Here is a 24,953-nt window from a genome sequence, read left to right as displayed (position 1 = left end):
TACAGCACTACTCCTGCACATCTATCGGTGACGGACACCTTCCTGCCAAACGTATGGACATCGATAACAGTATGAGGCAAGTCATACTCGGCTGTCATCTTACTATCAATGTACTCCATCGCGCTACATAGGAAGTCCCACTCAAATCACAAATAGTGCACACTGAACATTCTCAATTTCAGTTATTACGTCAGAGCCACTATATGATGCAGAGCCTACATTCACACATTTCGATCTGCTAACAGTAATGTAATAAGTGTTGGTGAAGATCAGTATCCTAGAGCCATTTAGCTGCACCTCGGCGGTTCGAGGAAAATCTGATGGCTCCCCCGATAGCCTCTCTCTGTGCTGCTGCTAGGCTGAATATGCCGGCTGTGTTTCTTGATCCCATAATTCAGGTTTCTGTTGCTGCTGTGGTGTAGCACAGCCTCTCAAAAAGCTTTATGTCCTAGTTCAACAAATCAGCTAGTGCTAATTTCTGCTCCACTTCGTCAGATTGCTGTTGAGCTATTGGAAAAAATAATTCGCAAGTATTTGTAAACAGTACACATAGACCATCAACATAAGATCATTTGGTTAATTTTGCTTACATTCAAATATTACAAGCTTCTTATTCTTTTTATTCTGCTTGGGGGAGGGGGCGTCACAGTTGATCTCTGATGTCACTTCATGATCATCCTTTCACTACAGTGTACAGAGCTCGAATGATGACACATACACAATTGGACTAGTGAGAGAAGGGGGAGTGGATGGGGCTGAGGAGTGGGACTTAATTCTCCCGTCATTTTAAGTCATCCTATTGGTTTGAGGGTGACGTTGAATTTGGTCTTAGAACTGCCTAAGTGAGTGGGTGGCCATCATTTTCCCGCTACTTTGTTAGAGCCACTGGGAATGGGTGGAAGGGATAATCTTGACATGTGATAGGTATCAGACTACGTCAAGACTTTGAATTTACAACACATAACTGACCTAGAGCTATGGGCAGGGTATCATGTTACATCATGGCCGTGAATTTTGTCCCAGAAAATACCCTTCCCTGCTCTTGGGATGTGTGGAATTGGAGATGTAGAGTTCCTCTTTACCAGACAGAGCGCTCATGTTCAGGATTAAATTCCAAACCGTTTTGAAGCAACTTGCACATGCCCAATTTCCTCTCTTTTCCATTTCCAGCTTAGTTAGCGCTCCGTCTTTGATGGTATATAAGTCTACGAGATTTTGACTGTAACATACCTTCTTCTGCATCTCAAGTCCGGTGCTTTCCACAATGGAGATCATGCACCCGATTGCAATACACCTCTTGCTGCAGCTCATCTTTGGCACTTACAATCCCAGTCCCCTTCACTGTTAGCCTATATGCCACGAGTTTGCTGAACTGCCACCTATTTGTGTCTTCTTTTAAGAACTTGTCAGTTTCAACATGTTTCTCATAGAGGATATAGTTCTGGTGCAGAAAGTGTTAACAGTCTGAAAGTAATCGAAATACGAAAAAAATAGTTGATTCGACTCTGTAACCCGTACACCTGTGTGGAGTTGAAGCTGAGCGAGGATATGGTAGGATTTTGCCAGAACTGGTCGCCGTCCTTCGCCTTGGAGCTGGGTAGATGGCTTGAAACAGAGGTTGAGGTGATTCTATGACGATCACGGTTGTGCATTTCTCGACTTTCACTATTCAGGTGGAGGCTTATAAACCTCTCAATAGGTCACGGGCGCATTATGCAAAGGAATCTGTAACTCGAGGTATCAGAGTACGTGTGGCGTGTGTATGTTAACTACTTTGGATAGAGAAATTCTTCACAGACCCTTAAGTTGCGTTGTAAGTTCAGAGAGGGAAGAATATCAACTTCATTAATTACTGAGAGGACATTCGCTAATACAGACCAGATAGTGAATGTTAATACAGTATTAGTTAACTGTAGGAGCGTCCATGCGAAGGTCAGAGTTCTAGTGTAACTCATAAACGATAATAATGCACGCATAATACTAGAAACAGGAATCCAAGCGAATCCAATTTTAATGTTAATTAAATTTTAAAAGGCGATTGCAATAAACACTGATGAGCGAAATCATTATATCCACCTGTTTAATAGCGTTTTGGTACACCGTTGGAAAGCAGTTTAAAAGCGAGTCTGCGTTACATCTATACTACAAATGCTTGGTAGGTTTCCGGATTTAAGCGGAGTCCCATATCTAACTGCGTAACGCGATTCCCATAAATTACTGCCCAGTGGTTTGTGCACGTGGAGCTGACGCCCTATAGCGTCCCAGATGTGTTCCATTGGTCCCAGATCAGACAAATTTTGTTACCTCGACATCAAGGTGACTTCACTATCACGCTCCTTAAACCACTGCAGCATGATTCTGGCCATGTGACACAGACAATTATCCTGCTGGAAAATGCTATAGCCCTCTAGGTAGACATCATGCTTGAAATGATGCAGGTGGTCCATAATAATGTTCACGTAGCCCACAGCTGTTACAGTGCCTTCAGTTCCTACCACAAGTCCCATGGAAGCTCAGATGAAACTCCCCCGTAGCGTAATACCCTCACCCAAAAGGGCCTGCATGTATGAAACGCTGCAGGTTTTGAGCAGCTGTTTGCCTGTATGATGGCAGCTTCGGACACCTCAGTCGACCTGGTGTATAACGTGAGCCATCCCAGCAGGCGACACGTTTTTCAATGATCATCGGTCCAATCTCGATGATACCGTGGCCACTGCAATCATAGCTGATGACGCCGTTGGGTTAACATGGGATGAACAGTATTTTCAACCGTATGCCTCAACAGTGTGTTTCAAAACACCTGTGGCTGCGCCAGCCTATCCAATTTTAAGGTGCGGGCAACCCTCCCTACACTTTGTTCCCTATTCCTGGTTTCACCGTTCTTCAACCACTTGGCATAGACGCTCAAGACCGTGGTACGCGAACAGCCGACCCGATTCGCCATTTCGGAGGTGCTCGTTCCCAGGTGTTGTCCCTTAAGAATCTCCCTTTCGTCAAAGTCGCTGCTGTCTGTGCATTCGTATGTGCAGTGTGTATCGCCGACACGATGATTGCCTTTTTTAACACGTTTTCATTAAGTCGCTTAACCTTGTCTGTTTGTCTCTTCGGTATAAGTTTTGTAACACTTTGAACTAATTTCCCATAGACCTAGGGACTTCAAAGTTTCAAAATAGCTCCGAACTGGACGAAAATACAATATTAACTCCCTTTCCTGTCTGGTGGATGGCGGAGAATAGTTTGTGCACCACTGCCATTTCCACCTCTTCTTGTTCCAGCAGCTAATGTTTCTGCGGTAACAACGATTGGTGGTAAGCCTTTGGGTGAGCCCGATGCTCTCTAATTTTTACCTTCACGGTCTTTTTGTGAGATATACTTAGAAGAAAATAATATATTGGTTGACTCAGGTAAAGAGAAATCAGAATAAACATGAAGTTTAGCAGATGCCTCTGTTGTTACAATGTCAAATTGTTAAAGAACAATGGAAAAATTTCATACACACAAGACGAAATGGCAGAAAATAATTGATTAAAACTTTTCAGTATAATACGTTCTCAAAACTGACTAAAATATAAAATAATATCTCCTAGCCTCAGACAGATATTCCTGAAAATCTGTGCTTGTGAACTATTAACACCTATGAAAATACACTCCTGGAAATGGAAAAAAGAACACATTGACACCGGTGTGTCAGACCCACCATACTTGCTCCGGACACTGCGAGAGGGCTGTACTAGCAATGATCACACGCACGGCTCAGCGGACACACCAGGAACCGCGGTGTTGGCCGTCGAATGGCGCTAGCTGCGCAGCATTTGTGCACCGCCGCCGTCAGTGTCAGCCAGTTTGCCGTGGCATACGGAGCTCCATCGCAGTCTTTAACACTGGTAGCATGCCGCGACAGCGTGGACGTGAACCGTATGTGCAGTTGACGGACTTTGAGCGAGGGCGTATAGTGGGCATGCGGGAGGCCGGGTGGACGTACCGCCGAATTGCTCAACACGTGGGGCGTGAGGTCTCCACAGTACATTGATGTTGTCGCCAGTGGTCGGCGGAAGGTGCACGTGCCCGTCGACCTGGGACCGGACCGCAGCGACGCACGGATGCACGCCAAGACCGTAGGATCCTACGCAGTGCCGTAGGGGACCGCACCGCCACTTCCCAGCAAATTAGGGACACTGTTGCTCCTGGGGTATCGGCGAGGACCATTCGCAACCGTCTCCATGAAGCTGGGCTACGGTCCCGCACACCGTTAGGCCGTCTTCCGCTCACGCCCCAACATCGTGCAGCCCGCCTCCAGTGGTGTCGCGACCGGCGTGAATGGAGGGACAAATGGAGACGTGTCGTCTTCAGCGATGAGAGTCGCTTCTGCCTTGGTGCCAATGATGGTCGTATGCGTGTTTGGCGCCGTGCAGGTGAGCGCCACAATCAGGACTGTATACGACCGAGGCACACAGCTCCAACACCCGGCATCATGGTGTGGGGAGCGATCTCCTACACTGGCCGTACACCACTGGTGATTGTCGAGGGGACACTGAATAGTGCACGGTACATCCAAACCGTCATCGAACCCATCGTTCTACCATTCCTAGACCGGCAAGGGAACTTGCTGTTCCAACAGGACAATGCACGTCCGCATGTATCCCGTGCCACCCAACGTGCTCTAGAAGGTGTAAGTCAACTACCCTGGCCAGCAAGATCTCCGGATCTGTCCCCCATTGAGCATGTTTGGGACTGGATGAAGCGTCGTCTCACGCTGTCTGCACGTCCAGCACGAACGCTGGTCCAACTGAGGCTACAGGTGGAAATGGCATGGCAAGCCGTTCCACAGGACTACATCCAGCATCTCTACGATCGTCTCCATGGGAGAATAGCAGCCTGCATTGCTGCGAAAGGTGGATATACACTGTACTAGTGCCGACATTGTGCTTGCTCTGTTGCCTGTGTCTATGTGCCTGTGGTTCTGTCAGTGTGATCATGTGATGTATCTGACCCCAGGAATGTGTCAATAAAGTTTCCCCTTCCTGGGACAATGAATTCACGGTGTTCTTATTTCAATTTCCAGGAGTGTACTAGTAGAATATGAAATCAAAAACGAGGGGTGTACGCAGTAGACAGTAGTGTGAAGTGTAGAGGGTAGGCATCGTTGAGAAAAATCTCATAAGAGATCATGTCATTAGCAGTGGAATAAAACTGTGAGTGTCTTAGGTGAACTATTCATGCATCAATTATCTTTGTACACGCCCATTGTTTTTCCTGTTAAATTTTATAACTATTGTCACAGCTATTAAAAATTCACAAGCACATATTTTCAGGACGATCTTATGTGGTGTTGGAAATCAGTGTGGGGCTAGGGGAAAATATTTATATAACTAGTCAATTTTGAAAGTTTTTTACTTAAGTAATTATTTTTTATTACAGATTGGTTTGTTCTCAAGGCTTACCGTCTTTAGCAGTCAGTGCTTCCAAGGTGCAAGAATGACTAAAGCTTGCTCTCTATTTCACAGCTTAAGAGCAGAATGGGCACACTGCTGAGTGATACTAGGTGACTCCATCATTCCAGTCTTCGTTGCAGGGTGGTAACATTTAGATCTCACTCTGAAAACTCTGTGGATGGCATATCATGCGGAGCATGTGAATTCAGGCCACATTCCCATGCCGATCTCCAGTTGTGGCCCATCCACTGGTCGTGTATAGTTCACAGGGAGTTTGCACGCCGGATTTTCGTGACAAACGGTGGTGATTTTGTCGAGTCCCTCTCTCTGCATTCCCGAAACGCCAAGAAGGCTGCAGCTTACCAACAGGTACATTTATTGGGAAAAGGACTTTAAGCTACCTACTCAAGTGTCACAGATCCAGGACAACTAATATGGCGTCCCTTAGCTGTCAGTTAATGTTTTAAGACGACATTCCTTGCAGAGCAAAGCACGATATTTTTGAACTGCAGGTATGCGTTCTTTGTGGCTTTGGAGGGAGTCTCACTACAGAAACGAGTGGCTTAACCGGAATCCTGCTGACCAGACTATCGGGCCACGAAGTTATACACGAAGTATTATTTTGTTATGGACGATGTTTCACTTTTGAGACAACGTAGAACACTTTTAATACAGCTAAATTACAGATACATATGTTTTCGATATTATTCGATCGTATCGTCTCTGTTTAATTCTCTTGTTGTGTGTGTTGTGCATCGTGAGTGACCTAGTATTTTACTATTGGTTGTCTATCTGTCTACTGTTTCCCTTATATGAATTTTGTCTGCATGGATATAGGCAAGGAATCATTTGAGAAGCATGTACACACAGATATACTTTTCAATCGCAGTACTATGAAGCATTTTGAACAACATACACATAAATTTAGTTGGCCTGTCACACAAGAGAACATTAGGTGGAGGGATTCTGGAGTCTGTGAAGTGTTTCAGCCTGCGCCCTCCACTGTTGCACAGACAGCGCCACAATCTACTTATCTACCCACTTACCTGGTGGACAGCCCTTTGATATTCCGTCGTGTGGCACCAGCAGCGCCAGAAATCTGAGTCTCTTTCCGGGTCATTCTCCTCTCCCCAAGAGTAGTCGTCCTAAAAAATAGGAATTCAGTGACGGAATAGAAATGGCAACATCAAAAAATAATTTTGCAGAGTAATGAAATTTCAAGAATACAGTTGTCTAAGGTAACATATTTAAATTATTTACATTACAAGATCACAGGGTAATGTAATCCACTGCAAATCTGAAATGCTGGCACATTAACAATCGGTGTAGCCGCCAGAATGTTGAATGTAAACATGCAAACATGCAAGCATTGTGTTGTACAGGTGTCAGATGTCAGTTTGTGGGATGGATTTCCATGCCTGTTGCAGTTGGTCGGTCAATATATGGACGGTTATATGCTATTTGTGGATGATGCTGGAGTTGTCGTAGGATGATGTCCCATATGTTTACGCTTGGGGACAAGTGTGGTGACCAAGTAGGCCAAGGCAACACGTCGACACTCTGTAAAGCATGTTGGATTACAACAGCGGTATGTGGGTGATCGTTATTCTGTTAGAAAACACCCCCTGGAATGCAGCTCATGATTGGCAGCGCAACAGACCGAATGGCTTGACTGACTTATAGACTTGCAGTCAGGGTGCGTGAGATAACCGTAAGAGTGCTCCTGCTGTCATATGAAACCGCGCCCCAGACCATAACTCCATGCATTGGTCCAGTCTGTCTAGCACATGGACATATGGTTTGGAACGTCCTGAGCTGGCCTCTTTTTAATCAACACACTGCCATCACTGGCACCGAGGCTGAACCCACTTTCACCAGAATATATAACACACCTCAACTCTGCCCTCCATATAGGTCTCGCTTGACACCACTGAAGTAGCAAGTGGCGACGGTTTGGGATCAGTGGAATGCACGTTACAGGGAGTCTGGCTCGGAGCTATCCATGAAGTAACCGATTTGTAACAGTTCGTTGTGTTACTATGGTGCCAATTGCTGCTGAAATTGCTGCTGCATATGCTGTGCGATGTACCAGAGCCACATGCCGACCACGATGGTCTTCTCTCACGGTAGTGTCACATGGCCGTCCGGAGCTCGGTCTTCTTGTGACCATTCATTCTCGAGACCACGGCCGCTAGCCGCCATGTACTGTGGCTACATTGCTGCCAAGTGTTTCTGCAATATCGCAGAAGGAACATCTAACCTCTCTGTTGTGACTAGGCAAGACAGCCAAGCCACTACGAGGTGAAGCCGAAAGGCACGCGTTTAAACTCATGCAGGCTGGCGTGAGGTCTGGAAGAGGACACGGAAATGAACTAGCAAAAACAGGACGTAGCTGTGGAATACTTAACTTTAATCCATAATTGGTATACATCGGTCTGACGGTACATGCATCATAAGATAAATAGCAAATGGTAATGGCGCCTTGCTAGGTCGTAGCAAATGACGTAGCTGAAGGCTATGCTAACTATCGTCTCGGCAAATGAGAGCGCAATTTGTCAGTGAACCATCGCTAGCAAAGTCGGCTGTACAACTGGGGCGAGTGCTAGGAAGTGTCTCTAGACCTGCCGTGTGGCGGCGCTCGGTCTGCAATCACTGACAGTGGCGACACGCGGGTCCGACGTATACTAACGGACCGCGGCCGATTTAAAGGCTACCACCTAGCAAGTGTGATGTCTGGCGGTGACACCACACTCTCTTAGTCCTCTTATACGACCACGTTCAAGGTCAGTAAGATGCTGATAATGACGTATTTGCAGATTTAAAAGCATCCTTGACTAACATCGACTCACTACGTCCAATCTCAAGGATAGCTAATGCCCACGACCGTTGCAGCATATATTTGAAGCAAACCTGATTTGCATCCTCCTAGTGCCGCTTCTAACAGCACTCATATGCGACTGGCAAGAAATTTGAATAGACATCCTCTTTCAGATGTTTCAATTTTCGTTTATGTCGCACAACTCCTTCTAGGTGTTTAGATTTTTTTCGTCACTGTAGTTGCACTGTGAGGATCATAACGGTACTATCTGCATCAAAATAGCAGCTATAGTCAGCGCCAAGAATGTGTTCTCGTCTATCTCAAGGAAAAAATTCTTCAATGAAAAAATCAGATAAACAATTCAGCGCAAGCCAGCGTGAAAGAACAAACATTGTTCATCTTATAAAATGTTATGTCACTTCTCCAAGTCTACTGAATGTTTAGTAATTAGCAGACATATACATATAAAAAACAGTAACTAAGTGCCCCTGAGGATATTGTTGTTTGCAATAATATTAACCAAAATACCAAATACGAATACTGAAAGTGTAAGAGTATCATTATCTTCCGAAGGCAGTGGCAAGTTTAACCAAATTCACAAAATGTAGTCTTTCACGGCCGGTATTTAGGATGTTGCAGATACCTGATTCATACTGAGCGAGGTAACGCAGTGGTTAGCACACTGGACTCGCATTCGGGAGGACAACGGTTCAAACTCGCGTCCGGCCATTGAGGTGTAGATTTTCCGTGATTTTCCTAAATCTCTCCAGTCAAATGCCGGGATGGTTCCTTTGAAAGGACCCTGCCAATTTCCTTCCTCTTCCTTGAAACAATGGGAGCTTGTGTCCCATGTCGAATGGCCTCCACGTCGACGGGACGTTAAACCCAATCTTCTTTCCTTCCTTCCTTTCCTTCAATTTGATTCACGGGCATAAGACCGAGGTCCAAGGCATAATTCTCTGTCTATATATTTTACACGTAATTATGACAGGCATCGTGTTGACGAGAGAGATAACACGATGTTCTTTGGAAGCAAATTAAGACATACATAATTATCAGGATCTATCGACGAAAAATTTTTTATTTCGGACTGACAAATCATACGACATCATAAGAAATGATGTACACACGGAGACACACACACACACACACACACACACACACACACACATACACACACACACACACACACACACACACACACACACACATCTGAAAAGCTAGTAAGAACGTTGCAGGGTATGTTCTGCTGAGAAATAATTCTTCAGAAAAAACTCGATACGTTGCTTCGTTTCCGAGTTTATTATCATATAAGTTAGCCGATCAGGCTGTTACGTGCACAGATTCAAGCGGCCGGCCATATACAATTAGTGTCAGTTGCTCTCACAGCGTAAATGATAGCGCAAGAGACTGCTCAACCTTTGCCTCAGGCTCGACCATTACTACAGTCCCATGTTCAATTTTTGTATCGCTCTCTTGTTCGGTTTTACGAAACCAAATGAAGAATGTGTCTGGCGACAACGTCCCTGACGGCAATGGTTCAAATGGCTCTGAGCACTATGGGACTCAACTGCTGAGGTCATTAGTCCCCTAGAACTTAGAACTACTTAAACCTAACTAACCTAAGGACATCACAAACATCCATGCCCGAGGCAGGATTCGAACCTGCGACCGTAGCAGTCTTGCGGTTCCAGACTGCAGCGCCTTTAACCGCACGGCCACTTCGGCCGGCCTGACGGCAATGGCGTGATTTGCTAACTTAAGTGTCAATTAACTTGGAATCGGAGCAAAGTATCGAACTTTTTTTAACAGTTGTTTCTCAGGACGACTTCCCTTGCAACATCCTTCAAGCTTTTCAGACAGTATCTGACCACTGTGTATATCATCCTTTTGTATTGGTTAAGTCTCCGAGAGACGGGAGGATGTAGGCACTCTGCCATGTGCGTGTGCAATGTGTGTTGCCTGTAACCAAGTGATTTGCTCCGAGCGATTGGGCTGAGCTGATCAAAATAAATTAACTTTTCTGGGTCGCTTCCAAAATAACATTCTCGCTAAGAAACACTCAATTTTATGGTTTCCTTGTTGTAAATCTCCCACCAGTTTACTGAGTTACGCAGTAGGCGCCACTCTGGTTGCGTAAAGCCTTCTAATTCTGTGAAATCTCATCATGCAAGGCACAGAGTACATGCACGGGCGTTTGGCGTCACAGGGACGGAACGCAATAGAGCGATTCTCTACGACATGGATTCCTTGGAAGGTTTGTAGGGGTATATGGCAGCAGATTCTAAGTAAGAGTCGACAATGTGGTATTAGAACAGTAACCGATAAATTTAGAAATAGTGAAGGCAGAAGATAACCACAAGGCTGGTTTTAAAGAGAGCAAACTGCAAAACATAGTGCAGAAATAGGTGCAGCCACTTAGACAGTATATAAGTAAAACATAGACTTTAGGGCGCATGCTCTTACCAAGTCCTCCAGCAGAGGAAGACAAATCTCAACCGAGGGGGCGGCGCAGTACCAAGGCCAGACATCACGACGCAGGAAACTAACAGACGTCCAAGCAAAGGTCTGTAATCCCCGGAGGAATTAACGCCACTCAATGGGAAGAACAGAAGGCTGACTATACACTGCCAGCTTAAACAAATGTATGCAACGAAGATTCGAGACACTGTGAAGGAGAAATGGGGACGTATTATGAATGATCAGTTGAAACTAAACTTATGAGTTTAGCCGTATAAACTTACCGATAAAATTAAAGCTCACACCATTCTCTACACTCTGACGCAACAATTACAAATGTCTGGAGGGAATCAGTTGAATAATTGCTAAACTGTTTCTTGCGAGATGTCTCCTAAAACACAGACAATAACTATCAATGAGCGTTGCATGACAAAGTGAGTGTACCAACAGCGGTACACAACTCCCGTCTGATCAGTAAGATGTATCGGTAGCAATAGCCTCGCTAGAAACTGGCAAAGCACCTAGGCACAGTGGTTTCTATTCAGAAACATTCTTCGTTCTGCGATGGATGTCTACCGCTGTTTGTGCTTCAGCAGCCAAGAAAATAATAACACCATGTCGCTCCTTTTTGGACGCATTTGGTAATAACGTCGCCTCAGTTCACGTTTCTGCACTGGAAAGCCACGAATGTCACACTAACCCTTTGTCTACACGCCGGTACTTATACCCTCATCGGAGTCGCGCCAGGCAGCATATAAGCTGCAGCAACTCCCTCGCACGAAAAGGTTTGATGAAAGGCACGCCTTCCAGCAGGGGAGGCAGAGCCATCGTCAGGAAGAGCAGATCTGCCTCATCTGTGAGGCTTTGCAGGGGGATGTCTAGTCATACAAGGCGGTCGCCAATAATCCTCGCCTATACGTTGAGACTCAACTGGTGATGATGGCTCGTTGCTACCATACCACTGAAACACTAGTACAAACAGAACATTCCCACTTCTCTGACGTGTTCTCACGTATGTTTTTAATCATACAAGCCTACACCGTTGAATATCTTTTATCTCCACCTTCATGTGGATGTACCTCCCTTTGAACGTATGCCAGGCCGTATGTCCATATGAACTTTTTTCGATCCTCGTCCTCTCATCCTCTCGCGGATTGTTTCCCAGTTTGTTCCAAATTTAGCAAACTCACCCAGTATAAACTGACAAGCTATGACTTGATGACCACCGCCCACTGCGTGGTAGACTGCATCCTGGTGATGTTCAGGGGACGTGACGAGGTAAAGAAAGTGTATAAGTGGAACAGAGACGAATGGGTTATCATTCGAGCGACAATACGGACTGTGAATGGGGAAATCAAATGACAAAAGCGACTCTGACAAACGGTGGACTGTTATGGCCCGGCGACTGGAAACGAGCATCTGGGACACGGTGAAGTTGTTCGTCTGTGGCTACTATCATGAGCATGTATGAAAAGTGGTTGAAGGACGGAGAAACCACGACAAGGCGAAAAGGTACTGGATGTCTAAAGCTCATCACAGAACTTGGTTTTCACAGACTTGTGCGCATTATAAAGCAAGAATGATGGCGGTCTTTAGTACACTTAACAAATCCCGAAACTGTGGAGGAAGTCAAAAGTGGTGGATCTCCTTAAACCTGGGAAGGACCCAGAGTCTCCGAAGAGCTATCGACCCATAACCCTTCTCTGCCATCTGTTTAAGCTCTATGAAAGATTGATCCTCAACAGAATAGAGAAGATCGTTGACTCGAAGCTAATTCCACACCAAGCAGGTTTTAGACCTGGAAAGTCCTGTACCAGTCAAATTCTAGCATTGACGGAACATATCGAGGATGGGTTTGAGAATAAACTAATCACCGGGCTGGCACTAGTCGACCTAAGTTCCGCCTATGATACAGTACATCACCGGACACTACTGCATAAAATCTACGAGACCCTGAAAGACTACCACCTAGTCAAGATAATCGAATCCCTGCTCCAAAATAGACAGTTCTTCGTAATGCTTGAGGGGAAAAAAAGTCAATCAGAAAAATGGGCTCGCCCAAGGGAGCGTGTTGGCGCCAATCCTATTCAACATATATACAAATGACCAACTAACTCCAGACAAAACCAAAACTTTTGTATATGCAGACGACCTGGCAATAACAGTTCAAGGCAACAGGTTTGAAGCCATCGAGGAGAAACTAGAAACTGCCCTTTCTATAATGTCAACCTACTACAAAAAGAATTCTCTAAAACCCAACCCCTCCAAAACTCAAGTGAGTGCATTCCATCTGAACTCGAGGCAGGCAAAGTACAGGCTCAATGTTACCTGGGATGGGACATTACTAGAACACACAGATACTCTCACCTACCTTGGCGTCGTGCTGGACAGAACATTGACATACAAATATCATTGCGAAAAAACACGCAAAAAAGTAGAAGCACGAAATTCCCTAATAAGAAAGCTGTCCAACAGCAAATGGGGTGCCAAATCTACCGTGGTCAGAACTTCAGCCCAAGCTTTGTGCTTCTCAACTGCCGAATATACCTGCCCGGTATGGTGCAGATCCGCCCACGCAAAAAAGGTAGATATTAGCTTGAATGAAACATGCAGGATAGTGACAGGCTGCATGAAACCTACCCCCATAGAAAATCTTTACAGGGCCGCAGGTTTCACAAATCCTGACTCACGTAGGAAAGCCCATGAACATACCGAGAAGCTAAAGCAAACCTTTGATGCTCGTCACTCAATATTTGGCCTAGAGTGCGGCCCCAGCAGACTCAGATCCAGACGCCGTTTCCTAAGTTGCGCCTTAGATGAGCCCCCCATCTACTATCCACTAAGAGAGAACCCACCAAGCGGCGTTTCTAGTGATTGGAAAACCTGGAGAATGCTTAACCGCATCAGAACTGGGGTGGCTCCTGTGAAATCTAATCTGATTAAATGGGGTTTGTTGGACGAAAATGACGACAAATGCGACTGCGGCACTCGACAGGACATGGAACATCTCCTACAATGCCCAGCCTGCCAGCACAGATGCACCCTCGACGATCTATGGCTGGCTAAAGAAGAAGCATTGGACATTGCCCAATATTGGGCAAACAAATTGTAGTTTCCGGACACGAAAAAGTAAAGTAAAGTAAAGTAAAGTAAAGTAAAGTAAGTACACTTAACGACTACAATGCTGGTGATTCCACAACTGTTTCGGAGCGCCCCCTTCAGCACGTACTGCTGAACATAAGACTCCGCAGCAAACAGCCCGTACCTGTCTACACGTTAACTCACCGATACTGTCAGTTACGATTGCAGTGGGACGGGATCATCGAGACTGGTCAGTGGATCAATGAAAACGTGTCACCTGGTCAAATGATTTGCGCTTCTTGGCCCACCAGTTAGATGGTCGTGGTTTGGATACGCCGTGATCCAGGCGAATTGCTGCTGAAACAATACACCGCGCTACTGATGCAGGTCGGTGCGACTAATAAAATATTACTGGGGACATTCTCCCGGGATTCCAAAGCATCTGTTATACTAATCGAAAGTATCCTGATAGGTGTGGACTACGTGAACACCACTGCGGAACACTTGCAACCCTTCAGAGCTTCGTTCTTCTCCGATGGCAATGGCCTCTTGCAGTAGGAGAACCGTATGAGTGATAAGTGCAGTATCGTGCTACAGTGGTTTGACAATGACAATAGTGAATAGTTGTTGATGTCTCGGCCACACAGTACCTTTGATTTGACCCCGATGTATTGGCTCAAATGGCTCTGAGCACTATGGGACTTAACTTCTGAGGTCATCAGTCCTCTAGAACTTAGAACTACTTAAACCTAACCTAAGGACATCATACACATCCATTCCCGAGGCAGGATTCGAACCTGCGACCGCAGCGGTCGCGCGGCTCGAGACTGTAGCGCCTAGAACCGCTCGGCCACTCCGGCTGGCGACCCCGATGTATTACTCCGAGACTCTATTCGGCGCCAGTTGGACACCCACAAATAAACGGAGGGTTTTTTATGATAATTGTGGGATCTGTGCAGAGATATCTAGTACAACATACCTCTGGTAATGTACCAAGGACTTGTCGAATCCGTGCCACGCAGAAACGTTGAGTTTTGCGTCTCACACGTGGATGAACACACTATTACGCAGGTGGTTATAGTCTCTGGTTTGCCAGTGTACTTTATTATAATATGCAAACTACTGTAAATAAGAGTGCGAAATTTGCAACTGTTTGCACTATGTGGGAGCCACAGTCAAGTGCGACGCTAGTGTTTTAGTGCATTCCACGCAGCGGCTGGTTGCATACTGGACTCCCCTTGTTATTAACTGGAGGCAACATTGGAAGTTGTTACACGGCCAGCTTTATCTGAAACTTTCGACTAATGTATTTCAGAGGACAACATACAAATTCATTTGGTAAAGTAGTCGTTCAGGTACGGATCAGCGAAGCTAGTGGCTGTTTTTATTTTGCCGCTTTTCTTCCATTTTCTCTGCAGTACCGTGTTTCTTCCATTTTCTCTGCAGTACCGTGGAGGCTTGGTGTTTCACTGAACCCTCTGTCAAGCACTTCCTTGTGAATAACAGAGTAATCTCGTAGACGCAGACGTATACGAATCTGGATAGGGAAAAAACCTTTCTTAAGAGAACATAGCAGAGCTGTAAACTTATTCAGGCCTAGAATGTGTTTCAGGATACGGCCAGAATGACATTCAAGCACGCTCGGTCGGCCGGAGTGGCCGAGCGGTTCTAGACGCTACAGTCTGGAACCGCGCGACCGCTACGGTCGCAGGTTCGAATCCTGCCTCGGGCATGGATCTGTGTGATGTCCTTCGGTTAGTTAGGTTTAAGTAGTTCTAATTTCTAGGGGACTGATGACCTGAGAAGTTAAGACCCATAGCGCTCAGAGCCATTTGAACCATTTCAACCAAGCACGCTCAATCGACATGTGACAGGCGGTACCTCGTCATTGTCTCTGAAAGACTCTGCATTTTGGAAGAAGGACTGTTTACGGACAGATAAAAAACTTCTAAACAGATGTCGCTTGTTTTGACGTTCCGTAGGTAATGCCACTGACCCTCTGGCTACGCCAGCTAACAACTCGTTGAAAAATTTTCAGAACACGGAAGTCTTATTCGCTTACACTCTCTTTCTCAATATTTTGTACACTTAAGTTCTATATACTGAGTCTGCAATTAATTAGTTTAAGAATCATGCCATGGAATGGGAGAACTGTCCTGGCTCCGTTTTCCTGCCTCTGATCGACTGGCTTAAGAACAATGAAATAGAAAAGAGTAGGAAATTGTTCGACTCACGTATGTATTTTCCCTTGGTCGGAACGGCAATCTCTGCACTCACTGTCCGGCGAGTCCCTGCTCCGATGGAAAGACCACCAAGCTATAGAGCGTTCACATAGATACACTTCCATTTTAGATTCGGTAGAGAAAACACTTCATGATAGGATTTTGAAGAGTACATTTTATGTTAGGCTGTTGCAGTGTTTGGGACAGGATAGAGACTTCTTAAGAGATGAGATGAGCTTTGTTGCCACTACAAGAATGTCTGTACTTGCGCTTAAGTACAAAGAGGGGGCAGAAATCATATACTCCAGCCACTACCGCCCTCGTCTTCCTTAGTCACGCACCCTGTGTTTCTGAAGATGCACCTTTAGCGCACCTGCCGCTACCGTTCAGACGCGAAGTTAATTCACTCTCTTCACGGGCCAAGTACACATTTTAAATGTGACGTAACCAGCTTGTTGCTCTCAATGCAGATTTTGGCAATCTTATGGTGCCCGCTCCTATCTTCTACATCTACATCTACATATACATACATACTGCGCAATCCACCATACGGTGCGTGGCGGCGGGTAACTCGTACCACAACTAGCATCTTCTCTCCCTGCTCCACTCCCAAACAGAACGAGGGAAAAATGACTGCCTATATGCCTCTGTACGAGCCCAAATCTCTCTTATCTTATCTTTGTGGTCTTTCCGCGAAATATAAGTTGGCGGCAGTAAATTGTGCGGCAGTCAGCCTCAAATGTTGGTTCTCTAAATTTCCTCAGTAGCGACTGACGAAAAGATCGCCTCCTTTCCTTTAGAGACTCCCACCCGAGTTCCTGAAGCATTTCCGTAACACTCGCGTGATGATCAAACCTGCCAGTAACAAATCTAGCAGCCCGCCTCTGAATTGCTTCTATGTCCTCCCTCAATCAGACCTGATAGGGGTCCCAAACGCTCGAGCAGTACTCAAGAATAGGTCGCATTAGTGTTTTATAAGCGGTCACCTTTACAGATGAACCACATCTTCCCAAAATTCCACCAATGAACCGAAGACGACTATCCGCCTTCCCCACAGCTGTCATTACACGCTTGTCCCACTTCATATCGCTCTGCAATGTTACGCCCAAATATTTAATTGACGTGACTGTGTCAAGCGCTACACCACTAATGGAGTATTCAAACATTACATGTGCTAACAGCTTATGCAGCCACTGGCCATGCCCACCTATCATTACATAACTGTATCTCAGCCTTCCCACCCACCTGCGGCATGATTTTACTTTAGCATGATCATTTGGAATGGTTACTCATTCCACGGTCCACCAGAGTTTGGTATCGTGCATCCGAGGGGTATGCACTCATCAACAGTCGACACTCCCTAAAGTGACGGTAGCATGCGGCATACCTCAAGGGAGCCTGATAGGACTATTAGTTTACAATATACCATATCTGATCGAAAGTAACAGGACACCGCTGTGATGCAGAGTAGATCACTTAATTTTACGAGAGGCGAGCCCGCCAGTCCAAATGAAGCGAGGAGTATTGTGTGCTCAGTAGAGCACTAGCACAGCAGACTGGGTGGATCAGGAGAGCACAGTGACTTCGAACATAGTCGCTAGATGTCACCTAGTAAGAAATCCATCAGGAACATTTCAACCCTTCTACAGTTGCCCAAGTCTGCTGTTGGTAATGTGAGTATGAAATGGAAACGCGAAGAAATAACCACAAATAAACCAAGACCAAACAGTCCTCGTGTCTAATGGACGAGGAGCATCGAACATTGAGGAGGCTGGTTATAAAAAATCGCATGAAATAGTAGAAGGAATCGTTCACGAGTTCCAAAGTGATACGAAAAGTTCAGCTAGCACAATGAATTTGCGTACAGAGGTAAAAAAAAAAAATGGAGCGCAATCGTCGAGCAAGTGCTGATAAGCAACACATTTATACAGGGTGTTACAAAAAGGTACTGCCAGACTTTCAGGAAACATTCCTCACACACAAATAAAGAAATGATGTTATGTGGACATGTGTCTGGAAACACTTAATTTCCATGTTAGAGCTCATTTTAGTTTCCTCTGTATGTACTGTACTTCCTCGATTCACCGACAGTTGGCCCAATTGAAGGAAGGTAATGTTGACTTCGGTGCTTGTGTTGACACGCGACTCATTGCTCTACAGTACTAGCACCAAGCTACATCAGTACGTAGCATCAACAGGTTAGTGTTCATCACGAACGTGGTTTTGCAGTCAGTGCAATGTTTACAAATGCGGAGTTGGCAGATGCTCATTTGATGTATGGATTAGCACGGGGCAATAGCCGTGGCGCGGTACGTTTGTATCGAGACAGATTTCCAGAACGAAGGTGTCCCGACAGGAAGACGTTCGAAGCAATTGATCGGCGTCTTAGGGAGCACGGAACATTCCAGCCTACGACTCGCGACTGGGGAAGACTTAGAACGACGAGGACAACTGCAATGGACGAGGCAATTCTTCGTGCAATTGACGATAACCATAGTGTCAGCGTCAGAGAAGTTGCTGCTGTACAAGGTAACGTTGCCCACGTCACTGTATGGAGAGTGCTACGCGAGAACCAGTTGTTTCCGTACCATGTACAGCGTGTGCAGGCACTATCAGCAGCTGATTGGCCTCCACGGGTACACTTCTGCGAATGGCTCATCCAACAATGTGTCAATCCTCATTTCAGTGCAAATGTTCTCTTTAGGGATGAGGCTTCATTCCAACGTGATCAAATTGTAAATTTTCACAATCAACATGTGTGGGCCGACGAGAATCCGCACGCAAATGTGCAATCACGTCATCAACACAGATTTTCTGTGAACGTTTGGGCAGGCACTGTTGGTGATGTCTTGATTCGGCCCCATGTTCTTCCACTTACGCTCAATGGAGCACGTTATCATTATTTCATACGGGATACTCTACCTGTGCTGCTAGAACATGTGCCTTTACAAATACGACACAACATGTTGTTCATGCACGATGGAGCTCCTGCACATTTCAGTCGAAGTGTTCGTACGCTTCTCAACAACAGATTCGGTGACCGCTGGATTGGTAGAGGCGGACCAATTCCATGGCCTCCACGCTCTCCTTACTTCAACCCTCTTGACTTTCATTTATGGGGGCATTTGAAAGCTCTTTGTCTACGCAACCCCGGTACCAAATGTAGAGACTCTTCGTGCTCGTATTGTGGACGGCTGTGATACAATACGCCATTCTCCAGGGCTGCGTCAGCGCATCAGGGATTCCATGCGACGGAGGGTGGATGCATGTATCCTCGCTAACGGAGGACATTTTGAACATTTCCTGTAACAAAGTGTTTGAGGTCACGCTGGTACGTTCTGTTGCTGTGTGTTTCCATTCCATGATTAATGTGATTTGAAGAGAAGTAATAAAATGAGCTCTAACGTGGAAAGTAAGCGTTTCCGGACACATCTCCACATAACATATTTTCTTTCTTTGTGTGTGAGGAATGTTTCCTGAGAGTTTTGCCGTACCTTTTTGTAACACCCTGTATAGACAGTGCTAATTGACACTTGAGGTGATGTAACACTGGACAGTGGATGTTTGGAAACGAGTAATTTGGAGTGATGAATCACGCTGAACCTGTGGCAATTCGATGGAAGGGTGTTGGTTTGACGAATGCCTGTGGAACGTTACCTGTCATCATGTTTAGTGCCAACGGTGAAGTACAAAGAAGTTGGTGTTACGGTATGGAGCTGTTTTACGTGATTACGGTGTTGTCCCCTTATTGCGCCTAAGAAAACACTAAATGCTGAAGGAAATGAACACTTTTTACAGCATTGCGTAGTGTGTACAGTGGAGGAACGATTTGGAGACAATGCTTGTGAAACGTAACAATACATTCAGTCATGAAACAACATCTTTGAGACAATGGTTTATGGACAATGAAATTGACTTACTCGTATCTGTTCAGAGTCCCGAGTTGAACCCAATGAGACAAGTATGGGATGAGTTAGAACGTCGACTGTCGATTTCGCTCAAGACCCTACAGTCTAACATCGCTATATTGTCTCGTTTCGACTGTTGAAGGAGAATGAGCAACCACACCTCCACTGGTACTCAGCCACACCATCTAAAGTCTCCCCTGCAGACTTCAAGCCTTCATAAAGGCGAGAGATGGGCACACACCCCACTTTAACACTTTTGATCAGATAGTGTTCACCTTAACTTAATGACTACGTCGCTAAAATTAGAGAAATTTGTGGTCCCGTTGAAGACTACTGACAGTTTTCGTCTCGTCAACCATCCGTGAAGGAAACTGCGGGCGACCGAGCATGAGGCGTCGCCAAACACCAATAGTGGTTTACGAAGTCCAAATGTAGCTATTGGTGTTGAATTGTTGTTGCCCTCCATAGGAGGGTGATGTAACAGAAAACGCACCATTGGCTATTGGATGTGTTCAGTTGTTCCGTACTATACACGGCCTACAACAAGAGACTGGCGTACTTTACGACGGGACAACAAATAACACTCAGCTTGAGGCCTTTCTGAAACTGCAGTCATATGTGACAGTCTCCATTACCTTTCCGAATAATCTATCATAGTTCCCGCTCGTGGCTCCTCGGACCTTGACCTTTTACAGTAGAATCCTGCAAAGCGTGTTCTGCTACAACCAAGCTACATGTTTCGTTGTTTCGATAGATGCTTATACGCACCTTTATTCATTTCCAGAGTTCTCATGCTAATTACCCACACAGTCCTGGCCACTACTACTCATATTTCTGTGCACTTCTTCTTTTTAGAGATTCTCGAACTTCCTGTACCGACCTTAAAAACGTCTATAACTTTCTAGTTTGTTTGCATACTAATAGGATGTTTCTCAAGATCTTTCCTGCGCAGATTCTCCCAGGAGCAATTATCAGTATTCAGGGATATGACATAAATGAACATTTGAAGCAAAGAACTTCATGTGGACGTATGCCCTTTGCAGAATGGTTTCCGAGTAGAACACATTTGATGTGCATTTGCTTTTTGCATAGTGGCGCTAACGTACATTTATTACCCACCCAACCTGTTTGACGTTTTATTCTAGGCCAACCTACGTCGTTCCTTTTAACTTCTTTGCCTGGGATATCTTACTGCCATTAAGTTAGACCGTTGAGAGAGCAGTCATCCTTGGTGAGTTGTGTTTGAAGTACTGATGTGTACGATAACGCTTAGAGGTTTATGTGTGCGAATATGTACTTTTAATAGATATTTTGCGACAAGCATGTTGTAATGTTTACTAATTGCTGTACACTTGTAAATGTGTAAGCCTCAAAATGCATTGAATAACATACACAAGTAAAAACGTAAATGTTCGTTTGTTCAAAACCTTAATTCTCTGACAGTTTTTTATCGATTCCTTTGAAACTTTGACAACGTTAGATTCAAATACTGGCGTGTCTCTGAGTACGTACTGGAGAGCCATCTTATAATATGTAAAAACGTGTTTAATACAAAAAATGGGAAACATTGCTATCAATAATCTCGAAAAGTACTTTATCGATTTGCTTCGAATTTTTATTTTACGCTCTAATGATCATTCTGACGGATAGTCTATATTTTTTTTAAATATATATTCTAAAAATTATAACCTATGTCTGTCAGAATGACACGTTTTTAATATATATATATATATATATATATATATATATATATATATATATATATATATATATATATATATATATATACAGGGTGTTACAAAAAGGTACGGCCAAACTTTCAGGAAACATTCCTCACACACAAATAAAGAAAAGATGTTATGTGGACATGTGTCCGGAAACGCTTAATTTCCATGTTAGAGCTCATTTTAGTTTCTTCCACCAATGCTCAATGGAGCACGTTATCATGATTTCATACGGGATACTCTAGCTGTGCTGCTAGAACATGTGCCTTTACAAGTACGACACAACATGTGGTTCATGCACGATGGAGCTCCTGTACATTTTAGTCGAAGTGTCCGTACGCTTCTCAACAACAGATTCGGTGACCGATGGATTGGTAGAGGCCTCCACGCTCTCCTGACCTCAACCCTCTTGACTTTCATTTATGGGGGCATTTGAAAGCTCTTGTCTACGCAACCCCGGTACCAAATGTAGAGACACTTCGTGCTCGTATCGTGGACGGCTGTGATACAATACGCCATTCTCCAGGGCTGCGTCAGCGCATCAGGGATTCCATGCGACGGAGGGTGGATGTATGTATCCTCGCTAACGGAGGACATTTTGAACATTTCCTGTAACAAAGTGTTTGAAGTCACGCAGGTACGTTCTGTTGCTGTGTGTTTCCATTCCATGATTAATGTGATTTGAAGAGAAGTAATAAAATGAGCTCTAACATGGGAAGTAAGCGTTTTCGGACACATGTCCACATAACATATTTTCTTTCTTTGTGTATGAGGAATGTTTCCTGAAAGTTTGGCCGTACCTTTTTGTAACACGCTGGTCTGTTCGACCTTTAAATTCTTACATGATCTGAGTTCAGACCGGCGTGAGCCAGGTCGGTTTCTATCCTAAGATCATTAATCCATATTAGTACGAAAGGACCATATGGTTGAAATATTTTTTGTTATATATATATATATATATATATATATATATAAATTAGATACATTTTTGAAAACATGTCCATCATAATTATCATTAGAGTATAATGCAAAAATTTGAGAATATATATACATATATATATATATTCTCAAATTTTTACTTATCAGAAATTTCGAAAAGTTCTCGACCGATGCAGTTCCAATTTTTACACATTCCTCAATTAAATTGTCTGAGAGGCATAGGCTATATATTTTTCAAACATAACTACATATACACATAAAAAAAATTTTCATCGCCTCGGATCCGAGAGTTCTGGAACCTGTACAGAAAATTGGAATAGAGACCAACGTAAACATCATTTCCGCCCTTTTTATTGCTCATGAAAACCACACATTGCATGTTGTACCACCATACAGCGTGACCTTCGGAGGTGTTGGTCCAGATCGCTGTACACACTGGTACCGCTAATACCAAGTAGCACGTCCTCTTGCATTGATACATGCCTGTGTTCGTCGTGGCATACTATCCACAAGTTGGTCCAGATTCTCCCACTCCTCAACACCGATTCGGCGTAGATCCCTGAGGTGTTGGTGGGTTGGTTCAAATGGCTCTGAGCACTATGGGACTTAACTGCTGTGGTCATCAGTCCCCTAGAACTTAGAACTACTTAAACCTAACTAACCTAAGGACATCACACACATCCATGCCCGAGGCAGGATTCGAACCTGCGACCGTAGCGGTCACGCGGTTCCAGACTGTAGCGCCTATAACCGCAAGGCCACTCTGGCCGGCCGTTGGTGGGTCACGTCCTCCATAAACAGCCCTTTTCAATCTATCCCAGGCATGTTCGATAGGGTTCAGGTCTGGAGAACATGCTGGCCACTCAAGTTGAGCGACGTCGTTATCCTGAAGGAAGTCATTCACGAGATGTGCACGATGGGGGTGCGAATTGTCGTCCATGAACATGAATGCCTCGCTAATATGCTGCCGATGTGGTTGCACTGTCGGTCGGAGGATGGCATTCACGTATCGTACAGCCGTTACGGCGCCTTCCATGACGACCAATGGCGTACGTCGGCCCCGCATAATGTCACCCCAAAACAGCAGGGAACCTCCATCTTGCTGCACTCGCTGGACAGTGTGCCTAAGGCGTTCATCCGACGATTGTCTGGTTGAAGGCATATGCGACATTCATCGATGAAGAGGACATGATGCCAATCCTCAGCGGTCCATTCGGCATGTTGTTGGGCCTATCTCTCATATCCCAGTGTTTTCGGGTGTTTCTTTGTGTTCTACGGACAATCAAGATTTACATACAAGGTGATTCAAAACTCCTACTACAGGCTTCCAGCTGTACTATAGGGGACGTAGCGGGTAAACTTCTGATTAAAACCCATATCCAGAAACGTATCATTTGGGTTTAAAATCAGTTTCAGTATCGGATCACTTTCAGTTCTCCAATCTCACGGTAAGAACACCGCGCAGGCAATCAGCAAGTGTGCTATAGGAGCACATGACATGGGCAGCATTACGAATATTTGCTGTCGTCTTCAAGGTCGAGAGTCCGTGGAGCACCATAGCAAATCCTCCTAGTTGCGACCATACCAGTTTCTAGCAGCCGTTGTTGTAGTCTGACGAAAGTGTTGCGTGATGCCGTAATTACAACAAGGATTGACGACGGCGCCCTCTTCTCAGCTTTTGTGCGTACCGTGAAGTGGGATATTTGAAAGTGATCTGACCTTCAAACTCATTTTACATCCAAACGCGAAATTTCTGGACATGGTTCCATTATAAATAATTAATCTACTAAATCCGCACTACAGCCTCCAGAATCCCGTAACAGGAAATTTGAAACATGCTTTAAGTATATACACTAGTGGCCATTAAAATTGCTACACCAAGAAGAAATGCAGCTGACAAACGGGTATTCATTGCACAAATATATCACACTAGAACTGACATGTGATTACATTTTCGCGCAATTTGTATGCTTAGATCCGGAGAAATCAGTACCCAGAACAACCACCTCTGGCCACAATAACGGCCCTGATACGCCTGGGCATTGAGTCAAACAGAGCTTGGATGGTGTGTACAGGTACAGCTGCCCATGCAGCCTCAACAGGATGCCACAGTTCATCAAGAGTAGTGACTGGCGTATTGTGACGAGCCAGTTGCTAGGCCACCATTGACCAGACGTTTTCAATTGGAGAGATCTGGAGAACGTACTGGCCAGGGTAGCAGTCGAACATTTTCTGTATCCAGAAAGGCCCGTACAGGACCTGCAACATGCGGTCGTGCATTATCCTGCTGAAATCTAGGATTTCGCAGGGATCAAATGAAGGGTAGAGCCACGGGTCGTAACTCATCTGAAATGTAACGTCCACTGTTC

Source organism: Schistocerca piceifrons, chromosome 8 (assembly GCF_021461385.2).
Source record: "Schistocerca piceifrons isolate TAMUIC-IGC-003096 chromosome 8, iqSchPice1.1, whole genome shotgun sequence".
NCBI classification, from domain to species: Eukaryota; Metazoa; Arthropoda; class Insecta; order Orthoptera; family Acrididae; genus Schistocerca; species Schistocerca piceifrons.
The sequence above is the reverse complement of the archived record's forward strand: the minus strand, read 5'-3'. Positions refer to the sequence as shown.